The 15,114-nt window shown below is 38.2% G+C and overlaps 1 long non-coding RNA gene across 1 annotated transcript in view; it reads right to left on the bottom strand.

Annotated features, from left to right (window-relative positions):
- LOC147835516 (uncharacterized) overlaps window positions 1-15,114 on the bottom strand; it is a 55,709-nt gene that overhangs the window by 4,593 nt on the left and 36,002 nt on the right. Inside the window, exon 3 of the long non-coding RNA XR_015497701.1 lies at window positions 11,883-12,104. This is a non-coding gene — a long non-coding RNA (uncharacterized LOC147835516). The remainder of the gene's footprint in view (window positions 1-11,882; window positions 12,105-15,114) is intronic.

Raw genomic sequence — 15,114 nt, 5'->3', positions numbered from 1 at the left:
GTTTACACAAGTCAAGTCACTCTGCAAATTGTGTGCATCTATTTCCTGATCATCAAGTGAATGTATTTTGGCAAACAAATCACCTCTATAAAATGAATATTATATGTTATTATATGTTATTTTTAAAATAAAACTCATGCTGTTTAACTTTAAATACTGTATGATGCAATTGTGAAGGTCGGGACATAAAGCACACACTCTAATCATTTCAAAATGTTATTATCCATTCTGCCACCTGTCAGTCACAGTGATAGCCCCACCCTAATGCCACACCGTTGGTCAAGCTGTCCTAAAACATCAAACTATCAAGGCCTCAGAGAATCTGAACCACAGAGACAATGTTTATACAAGAAGTCACACTGCAAATTGCTTGCTTCTGTTTCTTGATCATCAAGTGAAAGTATTTTGGCAAACAAATCACCTCTATAAAGTCTCTCTGTGTATAAAAGTGCCACCTCTGGGTGTAAAAATTCATATTGTTTGACTTTTATATGATGCAGTTGTGAAAGACGCGACACACATAAGGCATTCTAATGATTTTCAAAATGATTTCCTGCTTTCTGACATCTGTCAGTCAAACTGAAAGCCCCGTCCTAATGCCAAGCCTTTGGTCAAGCGGTCCTGAAACATCAAACCATCAAGATCGAGACTTGTTTTGATTGATAGCACCACGAGACACAATGTTTACACTTTTCAGGAGGTCATCCTGCAAATTGCTTGGTTCTGTTTCCTCATCATTAAGTATGTTTACAAACAAATGGCCTCTATTTAGTCTCATAAAAAAGTGCCACTGGGTGTAAAAATTCATGTTGTTTTTACTGTTATACACAGCGGCCACTTTATTTGGTACACCTGTCCAACAGGTGGCTAAACACAAATTTCTAAATAGCCAATCACATGGCAGCAACTCAATGCATTTAGGCATGTGGACATGGTCAAGACGATCTGCTGCTGTTCAAACCGAGCATCAGAATGGGGAAGAAAAGTGATTTAAGTGACTTTGAACGTGGCATGGTTGTTGATGCCACATGGGCTGGTCTGAATATTTCAGAAACTGCTGATCTACTGGGATTTTCACGCACAACCATCATTATTGGGTTTACAGAGATTGCACAGAAAAAGCGAAAATATCCAGTGAGCGGCAGTTCTGTGGGCACAAATGCCTTGTTGATGCCAGAGGTCAGAAGAGAATGGCCAGACTGGTTCCAGGTGATAGAAAGGCAACATTAACTCAAATTAGAGAGCTGAGCGGGACAAAATTTTGAATCCCGCTCCCGCCAGGTTTTTAGTCCGAACCCGACCATTTCCACTTATGTTCAGCATTCGGTGTCGCGCTGCCCGCCCCGTTTTCTACCTCGCTGCGCCCGTTCCCGCTAACGGGGGACAAAACCGAAAATCACCAAGCTATACAGAGTCCTGACAGCCTATAACAAGCTCTGTATTACACACACACACACACACAAACACACACACACACACACACATAGACACACAGCACCAAGCAATTGAAACAGACAGCATCACGCTATCTCTCATTCACACACACAGCACCAAACTCTCTTTCTCATTCACACACACACACACACAAACACACACACAGCAACAAACAAGCCAAACACAGTATCACACTCTCTCATTCACACACATACATACGTGTGCTCGCTCGCTCGCTCGGGAGTCAGGAGCGATATTGTTAGATCGCCCGCTCCCATTCAAAATACACCAGTTACCGACCACTCCAGTGCTTTATTTGAAAATTGACTCCCATGACGCAAGAAATCTGGTCAGGTCACACAGCTCCAGCAGTAAAGCCCGGGAATGCAGACCTCTAACTCAAATAACCACTCATTACAACTGAGGTATGCAGAAGATCATCTCTGAACGCACAACATGCCCAACCTTGAGACGGATGGGCTACAGCAGCAGAAGACCACACCGGGTGCCGCTCCTGTCAGCTAAGAACATGAAACTGAGGATACAATTCACATAGGCTCACCAAAATTGGATAATAGATGATTGGAAAAACGTTGCCTGGTCTGATGAGTCTCCATTTCTGCTGTGCCATTCAGATGCTAGGGTACGAATTTGGCATCAATAACATGAAAGCAACATGAACGCATTGTTGCTGACCATATCCATCCCTCAGTGTACCCATCATCTGATGGCTATTTCCATCAGGATAACGCACCAAGTCATTAAGCATGAATCATCTCAGACTGGTTTGTTAAACATGACAATGACTTCACTGTACTCAAATGGCCTCCACAGTCACCAGATCTCAATCCAATAGAGCATCTTTGTGATGTGGTGGAACAAGGGATTCACATTAAGGGTGTGCAAAAATCTGCAAAAAATAAAAACTCTGTCATCATTTATTCAACCTTCATTGGTCCAAAACCATAGTTCCGTTATGTAGAATACACAATATATTTTAACATATTTTAAAGAACGCTGGTAGCTGCACTCATTAACTTGCATAGTATTTTTTTACTATGAAAGCTAATAAGTGCCATCAACCAACATTTTTCAAAATATCTTCTTGTTTGTTTAACAGAAAAAAAACTCAATGATAAAACGCACATGAAGGAGAGTAAATAATGAGCAATTTTGGGTGAACAATCACTTTAGGTCTTTGTACACAACAATATATTTTGAAGTATGCTGCTACAGTATATGCACTCATTGACTTCCATAGTATTTTTTTCTACTATGAAAGCCAATGAGTGCCACCAGCCAACATTCGTCAAAACATATACTTCTGTGTTCAACAGAAGGAACTCAATTGTTAGAACCACATGATGGAGAGTAAATGATGAGTATTTTTGGGTGAACGATACCTTTAAGGGTCTTTGTACAGAATAATATATTTTAAAGAATGCTGCTACAGTAGCTGCACCCATTGACTTCCATTGTATTTTTTTCTACTAGGAAAGTCAAAAAGTGCCACCAACAAACATTCTTCAAAACATGTTCTTTTGTGTTCAACAGAAGAAACTCATAAAGATTAAACCACATGATGGAGAGTATATGATGAGCATTTTGGGTTGAACTACCCCTTTAGGTCTCTCTGTGTTTAAAAGATCCACCTCTAGTTCTAAAAACAAATTCAGATTCTTTGTCTTTGATATTGGTGTGACGGTCAGGAATGTCACTCTGCTTTGTGTCCCAGACAGTGTCCTATCAGTTAAGCACTGGATGGCAGGCTTTCCTGGCCTGCCTCCCGCTTCAGCAGATCTGACGATAGTCCCTCTCTACTGTAATGCTTTTAGAGGTCGCAGAGCGGCAAATTACCTTCTGGAATGCGATTCAGTTCGGGATGGCCAGGAATTTGCTGAAGCGGTAGCAGCGTATGTCATCTCTCTACCCAGGCAGAAAGAGCGCAAGTGCATTTGTCTGCATGTATGAATGCAGCTCTCACGCTTGGTGCGTTTGTCTGCATGTATGAATACAGCGGTCACGTTTAGCCAGTCACCATAAACAGGTGACCATGATGGCAAAGCAGATTATGAAGCTCCCGTCTGATGTATCACCATCACATGGATGGACCTCACCATGTGTTTTTCTGCTCTGTAGTGCATATGACCCGCTGCCTCTGTTTGTTTTTGTGTTCATCTTATTTTCAGTCAGGGGGATTTTTCCGAGTCATTTCCTCGTGATAATCGTGGCTCAACTGAATCAAAACACAGACGCTCATCCGTCAGCCATTACTCAACCGTAACCTCATGGTAAAGCCCCACATGAGCTGAACACTTCCTCTTGATTTGCATCATGAATGAATCCAACTGTCCAACCGCCTTGCCAAGCAACGGCCAATCAGCATTGTTTGGCAACAGGAAGCTCTGTGACCTCATCGTAGACAATCGCGGTTCCAGCTCCCGAAAGGAAAAACAGATGTAGAGTCTGAACTAAATTCATGCTTGCTGTTTATTTCCCCTTTGCCCTGATTAAGTGATGTAATTTCAAAGTGTTTTAAGAGTTTCAGGCAAAAAAAAAAAGCAAAGCAGAACAGTGAACTATTATTTTCCATTCAGACCTCAGAGCATATGATGTTCCTTTGTGTGGAATTAACTGTTTCATTAAAGCCCCCTGGAGAAAGGACATTTTCTTCCCTCCTACCAGGTCACACACTGTTCTAAACATAAAAGAAAAAAGTACTTCACAATCAGTCTTAACAATAGTGGCTGTTGCTTTTTAAATCCAATGCATAGAAAGTTTTATATGCAAATGCTTTATAATTGACTTTAAAATGCAGACAAGGAGGGTGGCATAGTGGCTCAGTCATTAGCACTGTCTCCTCACAGCAAGAAGCCCGCTGGTTTGAGCCCCGGCTGTGTGGAGTTTGCATGTTCTCCCTGTGTCCCTGGGTTTCCCCTACAGTCCAAAGACATGCGGTATAGGTGAATTGTGCAGTAGTGTATGACTGTGTGTGAATACATGAATACCTGTACTGGGTTGTGACTCGAAGGGCATCTGCTGTGTAAAACATATGATGGAATAGTTGGCGGTTCATTCCACTGTGGCGACCTCTGAAATAGAGACTAAGCTAAAGGAAAATGAATGAGTTGGTGGTTCATTCCTGTGTGGTGACCCCTGATAAGAAGGGGCTAAGCTGAATGAATAAATGAATGAATACAGGGAGACACTGAATCGAGCGGAGTGGACACTAAATGCAACAGCTGATTAATAATGCACTGAGCTGAAGGAAAATGAATGAGTTGGCGGTTCATTCCTCTGTGGTGACCCCTGATGAATAAGAGACTCAGCCGAAGGAAAATAAATGAATGATTGAATGCAGGGAGACACTAAATGCAGCGGAGGGGACACAAAATGCAACCAAGACAAATAAGGGACAAAGCGAAAGAAAATGAAAGAATGAATGAGTTGACAGTTCATTCCTTTGTGGTGACCCCGAAAAAATAATAGAGACTAAGCAGAAAGAAAATGAATGAATGAATGAATGAATGAGTTGGCAGTTCATTCCTTTGTGGCAACTCCTGATAAATAAAAGACTAAGCGAAAAGAAAATGAATGAATGAATGAATGAATGAGTTGGCAGTTCATTCCTTTGTAGCGACTCCTGATAAATAAGAGACTAAGCCGAAAGAAAATGAATGAATAAATGAGTTGGTGGTTCATTCCTTTGTGGCGACCCCTGATAAATAAGAGACTCAGCCGAGGGAAAATGATTGAATGAATGAATGAATGAATGCAGGGAGACACTAAATGCAGCAAAGCGGACACTAAATGCAACCCCTGATAAATAAGGGACCAGCTGAAGGTAAATGAATGAATAAATAAGTTGGTGGTTCATTCATTTGTGGCAAACCCTGATAAGTAAGGCACTAAGCCGAAGGAAAAAGAATGAATGAATGAATTGGCGGCTCAGCTGTGACCAAAGATAAATAAGGGACAAAGGAAAATGAATAAATGAAAGCAGGGACACTAAATGCAACCGCTGATAAATAAAGCACTAAGCCGAAGCAAAATGAATGAGTTGGTGGTCCATTCCTCTGTGGCGACCCCTGATAAATAGGAGACTAAGCTAAAGAAAAAAATAATGAATAAATTAATGAGTTGGCGGTTCATTCCTCTGTGGTGACCCAAATTGTAGTAAACTTGTACACAACACTGTAGTGTAATGTTTGTGAAATTTACAAATTTGTTTCAATTCCGAAATTTTCGGACAACTTTCTTCAGGTAAACAAAGAGAAATCTGAAGTCATTTGGGAACAGAGATGAGGTTCTCAAGGTGAATGCGTAACTTGGCTCAAACAACAAAAAATATGGTCAAAAATCTTGGTGTGACTGGAATCAGATCTGAGTTTCAATAGTCATGTCAAAGCAGTTAGTAAATAAGCATACTATCACCTCAAAAACATTGCAAGAATTAGATGCTTTGCTTCCAAAGAGGACTAATCAGCAGCAGGGTGGATTACTGTAATGGACTCCTCATGACCTTCCCAAAAACAGTCAGACAGTTGCATCTCATCCAGAGCACTGCGGCCAGGATTCTCACCAGAACCAGAAAATCAGAGCTAATCCCACTTGTCCTCAGGTCTTTACACTGGCTCCCAGTTACATTCAGAATAGATTTTAAAGTATTACTACTTGTCTATAAATCACTAAATGCCCTGGGCCCTTAATACATTACAGATATGCTCACTGAATACCTCAGATCATTATGATCAAATAAACTACAAATTCCTAGAGTTCAGTCAAACCAGGGTTAATCTGTTGTCAGCTACCATTGCCCCCGCTGCTGGAATCAGCTTCCAGATATGATTAGATATGCTCCAACATTAGGCACATTCAAATCAAGACTGAAAACACATCTGTTTAGCTGTGCCTTCACTGATTGAGCATTGTGCTATGTCCAACAGACCGCACTATTATGTCTTTCTTTTCTTTTTCACTCATTATTAACCTGTTTTAATAAAATTTAATCCATTTTTAATTCTTTTTTTTTCTTATTTCTTTTATTCCTGTTTATGTAAAGCACTCTGAATTACCATTGTGTATGAAATGTGCTATATAAATAAACTTGCCTCACATTTAAGATATTTTACTACTCTACACTTTCTAATGCCCGAGTACTTTTTGATGTTATCATGATTTTAGAGCTTAGTATTTAATCAACAGCTCTGACCTAACCTTAAACTAAACTTCAACACATTAAGTAACAATTCCTCTTACTTTTGGTAACAGACAAATTCACTCACTTCTATCATGCTTGGTGACAAAATGCTTATATTTGCCTTGAATCACATGCAGAACAAAGCGTCTATATTTAAGTCTGACATTTACAGCAACTCTCCCATGATTAAAATACATATCTACAGCGTTTCATTTATTAATGTGAAGTTCTCGTTTTTAGTTGTTCTCCCTCTGACTCAACATGCCGCCCACTGTACACATTCACAGCCGCGTGTCTCAAGACTCAATCGAATCGAGAAATCTCCTGCGTGAATGTTTACAGTACACCACACACGTTCCAGAGCATACGCAGTCTTTGCGTGTCACCTTTACGAAGGGTGTGTGAGATGTGTGTATAAGCAAACACCTATGTATCAATCAAAGGGTGTTCCCTTAACATCGCCAAAGTAGTAAAAAAAAAAAATCAGTCTGTTGACTGGTGCTTCACCAGGACAGAAGTTACACCCAACAGTCAAATAGACATCAGAGAAACAGACGTCAGTGAAAACAGTGCAAGCCATTTGCTCAGGGCTTAAGAAAACTCCTATTGATCCGGGTGGGAAGACGCAGCTTTTGGTTGTCGGAGGCGTAAATTATACAAATCTTTTATTCGAAGATACAAGCCGATCGATTGGGGCGTGTGCCGCATTGGAGGTATTGATTAACACCAGCAGAAACCATATGCCTCGCTTTCACCTTCCTTTGGGAATTACCTTTTTTTTTCTCTGTTAGGCTTTCTCTGTTGTTTATCGGCGGATGAAGAAAAAGGAAGCTCATAGTGGGGGTAATGAAGCATTGAGACTTGAATACTGGCGCGGGGTCAAAAGACTAAAAGGCCTGTTCACACTGAGAACAGAAAAGCAAAACGAATCGCGCACAAAAGGGACTATTCACATCAAGAGTGAAATGAAAAAGCACTGCATTCATTCGCATGCTTTTATGTCAAATACGAGCCATACCACAATACAAACAGCACTCGCTTTAATGCAACATAAAACTCAGATTAAAGGAAAATGGCTTCTTTGTTCTTGGTTAGAGGAAGCTTTAAAGGGATATTCAGTGCAAAAATGGAAATTCTGTCATTATTTACTCACCCGTCATGACGTCCCAAACATGTTTGAGTTTCCTTCTTCTGTGGAGGAGGATATTTTTAACCATGTATTTTTATGCTTACACAGGAAAATCAGTGGCGTCCAGTGTTGTTTCTTTCTCTTTTTAAATAGTTTATATTTCACACATGAAAAAAAAAAGGTCAAACGGATTTGGAATGATATGACGATGTTAAGTAAAGACTAGTTTACCAGCAAATAATGTAAAAGAATAAAAAATTGGAAATTTAAATCTTCCCACTTGCAAAAATAGTGAAGTAGTTTGGTAAAAGTAATGATAACACTTTATTTTGATGGTATTAGTAGGCTGTCTGCTTAATATCTGAAGAGTTTGGTTGCGCGATAAACGCTATTTTTTGACATTTGGATTTTATTATTGGAAATCACTGTTCAGATGTACCTAAATCTATGTGTGAATTGCTGCCATTAATAACATTTAAGGATGTACATTTTAGGCAGAGTACAAAATTTCCACAAAATGTGATATCCGCCAGACCAGTTTCTTTACAAAGTGCGATATAACGCTTGTAGTACGTTCAAGATGCTGCACGAGCTAAGCATCCCCTGTGAAAATAGTCACCGCTGGTGAAGTGCTCCGAGTTAGCTCATTGATTTAACGATAATATCAAAACAAAATACATATATTTGTAAAATGAGAAATAGGCTAACTAAAAAAAAAGTTCACCATTTAATTGTTTACCGTTGGCGAGCTGTCAGTCGCGTAGGCTACGTCATTGATCAACAGCTGTCTGTCTGTCAGAGAATCAAAGCTTCAGAGTCAAGCTAACATCATGGATTTCGATGACGGATTTGAGCCGGTCATTACAGCTGCTGTTGGGGGAACGAGGAAGGCATCTAAAGACAATCATCAAAGGGAGAAAAACGAATGGGCAAGGCATTCAGGGGAGGGAAACATCTGAAGATTAATTGTGGTCATCGTGCGAGTAATGTTGGTCTGTGTCATGCCGACAAACTGTCAGATGAAGATGAAGCCTTCAACTTCACAAATATGTGTAAAACGATACAAAAGTGGACCAGGATAAAATATTCCTACCTCTGTCAACAGTAAACAAATGCAGCAGAGAACGAGTCTCCGCTGATGTCAAGAAGAAGGCCAAGGAGGTAATTCTTGTTGTTGTTGATTTATTATAAGGGATCAAAAAGGGCACAGGTTGTTCAGAAGAAAAATAAAGGGTTTTGTTTTTTCACAACAACCAATAAACTCTATAATCTATTATTATTATTATTATTATTATTATATTATTACAGTGAAATAATTATTTAAATATGGCGGGGCAAGGCAAGCTTGTGTCACGGACTCGGTGCAATAGAGACAAGAACTGTGGCACCGCGGCTCCACCCTCTCTGATCACACAGCTTTGGTTTTCAGCAGCGGTGTGGAAGCAGCCTCCATTCTTTCTGTAACAAGCTACTAGTTGTTTATCTAACTAACTTAATCTTACTTATCAAACAAAACCCTGATTTACTAGCTTTTTTAAATGGTAGAATATAAAGCGTTTTGCAAAAAAATGTTATGTAATGGAATGTTATGTTTTAAATGCTCTGGTCAAAATTAACTCTGAATCTTATTATTATTATTAATCAATCTTTGTATATACTATTTCATATATTTCTGATGTATTGTTTTTAACCAATTTAAGATGTTTGACAATGTTAAGATAAATATGTTGCATTTTGGTATGTGTTTTTACTTATTTATGAACTATTTATGGACAAAGTTAAATAAAAAAAAATCCTGGATTTAAAGAATATTGTGTTCCTGGCTTTCACTGAGCTCAAGTAATAGTTTAATGTACAACAATTATGAATAAACTTGACTGTTGAAGACTTAAATAATAATGTCACATAACCAACATTTCTCAAAATGGATATATCTCATTTTGCAACGAAACTCTTCATCTGTTGATACTGCCCCTTTAACTGACAATTAACTGACTATAAGAAACTTTGAAAGTATGTGCCTAACCCTAACCCAAACCCTAACCCCAACCTAACAGTCTACTTCTAATCTAAAGAGAATTAGTTGACATGTAGATACAATGTAACTTCAACAAACGGACCATCAAAATAAAGTGTGACCAAAGTAATTTCTATAGTGTTTTTTAAGCATACAGTAGCACTTGATTTAATCTGTTTTGGTAAACCTGGGGTGTCCAAACTCGGTCCTGGAGGGCCCGGTATCCTGAAAAGTTTAGTTCCAACCCCAATCAGACATTCCTGGGCTAGCTAATCAAACTCTTACTAGGCTTTCTAGAAACATCATTTTTTTCTACAAATAAGGGTATATTATACTATAATATACTACTGTAGTATAATAAGAGTATATTATACAATACCATGATCTACTGTACTAAAATAAGGCTATATTATACTACAATAAACGACCGTTTACTGTAGTAAAAACTAAATTATGCTACAGTATTTAATATAGTTTATCAGTTCACTATAGCTAACACTAAAGTATGATGTAGCATTCATTGACAAAGTTGTAAATACTATAATATATACTGTATAATGCACTTTACTATAGTATGGTTCTAAAACAATGGAATATTTACTATAAATTACTATAGTATTTTTATGACATACTGTACTCAGTGGCGTAGCGGACGGGCCCGCAGGGCACGCACCGCGGGGGGGCCCCGCGTGATCAGGGGGCCCCGCGTCGTCGCGATTTTTAATAATTGATAATCCGGCAACCGCAATAATCAAACTCTCGGGAACAACTGTAGTCGGAACCAAAGTTCACAGGTCTGTGTTCTCTGAACACCTCTCAAGCGGTGGACTACTTCATTCTGATTGCTTGCCGCCAATGTTGCCAACTTAGCGACTTTGTCATTAGATTTAGCGGCTTTTCAGACCCCCCTAGCGACAATTCTAGCGACTTTTTTGTGTGTTATTGGAGATTTTTTTAGACTGCCATTTGTCCATACTGTACCGTCCCTACTCTTCTCAACGAGCTGCGTGTGATGCCGCCGGCCCCTCCCCCGCCTCACAGCACTGACAGGCGGCCCAGTCAGTCCTCTACAGCAGCCTCTCCCACCTGCAGCCCGAGAGCAGATCACCCCTCTGCGTACCGACGACAAATGATTTAGCACAGGCAGTGTGAAGGTATTTCCCTTGTACAGTCAAACCGATCTACTTCTCCTTTATTTTAACAATTTAATTGGACCGTTTATTCTTTTCTTGTTCACAATCACAGATATTTTAGTGACAGTTTCTGAACTTGTCTGAGTTTATTACATATGAGAGATTACTGCACATTCACTACACATCTATTATGACATACTGTATTCAAACAGCAATAAATTTAGTTAAATAAACATGCTTAAATAAAGTGTAGTGCAATTATAAATACCCCTTTATTAACCATAGGCTGTTAAACAAACAGAAACGGCAGAACGTGATGATGTCAGTGATATGCAAATTGACGTATGACGCATCCCCCCCCCCAAACCCCCCCCCCAACCCCCCCCCCCCCGAAACTTCATCAGGGGGCCCCATCAGCGATCCCGTCAGGGGGGCCTCCACATTTTGCGCTACGCCACTGACTGTACTGACTGTCGCACAACTCAGGGATGTAATGTGAGTGCTTACAAAAGGCACATCTAAGTTAGCTGGTATGCTAACAAACAGAATGTTGTTTTTTGCTTATTGGTGTGGATGCTAATATTAAAACATGAACATGAACATTTACCATTTTTCCAGTTGCTTTAGCTTATTAAAAAAACACTATAGTAATATATAGTAAATATACTGTAGTGGTTTTGTATAACCAAATGACAAGTTGCACAACTCAAGGCTGCAATTAGTGCTTACTAAAGACACGGGATCTTAGTTAGCCGTTATGCTAACAAACAGAATGTAGTTTTTTTTATTAGGGTGGATGCTAATATAGGCCTTTAAAACGTGAACATTTAGCATTTTACCAGTTGCTTTAGCTTATTTAATGTACCATGCCATGTATCACACATAAACGGCTACTTTTAACAATCTGAATGTATCGTCTGATGGCTAAAGTAATATGAAATGTTGTGTGACACAAATGCTAATACTTACAGTGTCGGAGGAGAGGCGTTTGGATGGGACTGAGGTTTATGACAGGGTCAGAGAGATGAGACAAGCCTGGGTCCACATGTGCCAGACTCACATGCCAGCCTGACACACTGGGCACGTCACCGGAGAGCTTAACTTCTCGATATGAGCCTCTGTTCCAAGCCCACAGTTCACTTGATGGAGGATCTCTGTTATGAAGTGTCAAAATTGTCCCAGATGTTCTGCCTTGTGGGAAATACAGACAGAAGGAAATTAGAACATTTCTGGCAGAACAAGAATATGAATTAATTTGAGGCAATAAAATAAACCCTATAGCTTAGGAGGATTTTGATGAGAAATTAGTTCGCGCTGAAATCTAACGACCAAACAGACTTTTCTAGGACTAAAAACTTCTCCGTTCAAAGTTTGAAAACAATTATTGCATATTAAAAAAATCCATAATAATAGTATAGACACACTAAATTTTTAATGAAATAATAGTTAAAATTCTGTCATGGATGGATCATAAAAACAAAAAGAAAAAAAAAATTAAATGAGTGTTAAATATAAAGTATTTAAAATCATGCATTTTAAAAACATTAATGGATTGGATTGAAAATGTATTAATGCTTATTGAAATACTATTATATATAAAGCATTTTTAAAACATGGATTTTTAATTAAATACTTAATCCTTATTTAAATACTAATATACATACATATTCGCCATATGTATATATATATACATATACATATACATATACACACACACACACACACACACATATATATATATATATATATGGCAATGCAGTCGTGCAGTAGGTAGTGCTGTCGCCTGACAGTAAGAAGGTCGCTGGTTCGAGCCTCGGTTGGGTCAGTTGGCGCTTCTGTGCTGAGTTAGTATGTTCTCCCTGCATTTGCGTGTGTTTCCTTCGGTTGCTCCGGTTTCCCCTACAGTCCAAAGACATGCAGTATAGGTGAATTGGGTTGGCTAAATTGTCCGTAGTGTATGTGTGTGAACAAGTGTGCTTGGATGTTTCCCAGGGATGGGTTGCGCTAGAAGGGCATCCGCTGCGTAAAAAATGCGCTGGATAAGTTGGTGGTTCATTCCGCTGTGGCGACCCCAGATTAATAAAGGGACTAAGCCAAAAAGAAAATGAATGATATAATGAATGTATATATATATAAACAATTAGTAAAAACATTAATGGATTATGTAATAAAAAATGTAATACTTAATACTTATTTAAATACCAATATATAAATCTAGAGTTTATGGGTTTTGAAATCTTTAAATGTTTAAATTTATTAATATAAATTAATAGTTTATAAGAATAATGAAAATTAAATTATACAAATAAAAAAAAAAACAATATCGAAATTGATGAAATAAATAAATGATTTTAACATGAATAAAGTTCAAATTAACAAATGTGATGTCATTTAAAATAGTATAATTTTCATTGAAATGTAATTGAATCTGTCAGGGAAAACAGAACCATTCAAAAAGAATAATTAATGTCACAAATTAAGACCATGCAATTTAAGAACATTAATGTATTTTATATAATATAATATAATAAATAAATAAATATAAATAAATAAATAAATACTAATATAATGAATATATTATAATACAAATTTGTAGAATTTAGGAGAATTTTAAATCATTTTACATTAATTTAAATCATCAGCTTAATTTAAACGCATAATTTAAAGGAGTAATGGACTTCCAAACTAATACAATCTAACATACAATTATATATAGAAATATAGAATTATATATATTATATATATATATATATATATATATATATATATATATATATATATATAATTAATAAAACTTGCAAAAGTAACAAAAGAGAATATTTTAATAACAGAAAATAAACCTCTTAAAATAAAAAATCAGAAATCATGGAACTAAATGCAACTTTTAAATTTTTTTTAAATTTAAATTTTTCTGTAAGAGTCATGAAAATCATGGAATTAAAACTAAAGGCAGAAATTTAATATTTATTTATATTATTACTAATTATTGCACAGTATTTCACTTAAAATATGCTCCCTTATGGTCATATGCTCTATACTTTCATCCCACGATGAAAATAATAAGCTAAAAAGGGAATTCAATAGTCTCAATTCTTCAGAAAAAGACCCCCCAATCTAAATCTGAGCGCCAGGAGAATCATTTGCCTTCCATCACTAATAAAGAGAATTCATTCTAGGTCATTTGTGCTTTTCCTTTCCGTTGTCCTCTCGTAACACGATGTCCACTACTGAGACGGGATGTAAACACAGCCAGCACACCGTTCTAACAATAGCAGGTCTAATTACATACACAAACACGGATTTAGAAGTTCCCCGTTTTCCTGTTATCCAACAATCTCCTTTCCTCCCGCCCACTTTATGTCCCACGTAACTGCGCAACCTTTCGGAAAACAGAAGCGGAACAAAGACGCAGGAGCAGTGGAAATTAAGCCCTGTCCGTGTTTACATTCATGACCGTGGACGTCAGCATGAGAACGTGATGCATCAACACACACACGAGAGCTTCTGTTGACCTATTAGACGCATAGAGGATGCACATCCATGGAGGCTGCAGGTTAACTGCTGGAAACAAACACACTGTTTACAGGACCTCCACGTTGATGGAGACGGAGAAATCTGATCGCTTAGTAGACGTCATGGGTGATCTCTGCTGATTCTGTCCTTCCCCATCTAATCCGGCCAAAATGAGGCTGTCATCTTTGTTCTGCCACTGACCTCACTGTTAAACATCAAAGAGAGTAAACAGAACAGCTGATTAAAGATGGCGCGGGCCTTTTGTCACGTCCTGTCATTTGAGGCAACAAATCATGTGTGTTTCTGAGAAGCCTGATGTTACTTTTAGAAGAGATCAGATTTAGTTTCAGAGTGATGCTTGCTAAAATGGGCACTATGAGTTTTTATAGGCATCAAACAATGAGGTAATGCCTAACAGTGCCATAGCAACCACCCCACAACACCCTAGCAAAAAACTATTCCAAACACATTAACAATACCCAAACTCTTTGAATCACTTTGGTAACCACCTTACACTACAGACAGTAATCAACAAATCACTCAATACACCCTAGTAACCATTCAGATTACCTTGCTAACCACATCACACCCTAGCAACACACTGCAAACCATTCAGAATACCTTAACGACCACTCTACAAACAATTCAGAACACTTTAGCAACCCCCTCATTCCTTTGCAATTCTAGA

Source organism: Danio rerio, chromosome 8 (genome assembly GCF_052040795.2).
Source record: "Danio rerio strain M-AB ecotype USA chromosome 8, GRCz13ab, whole genome shotgun sequence".
NCBI classification, from domain to species: domain Eukaryota; kingdom Metazoa; phylum Chordata; class Actinopteri; order Cypriniformes; family Danionidae; genus Danio; species Danio rerio.
This window is presented reverse-complemented; position numbering and strand designations above follow the sequence as displayed.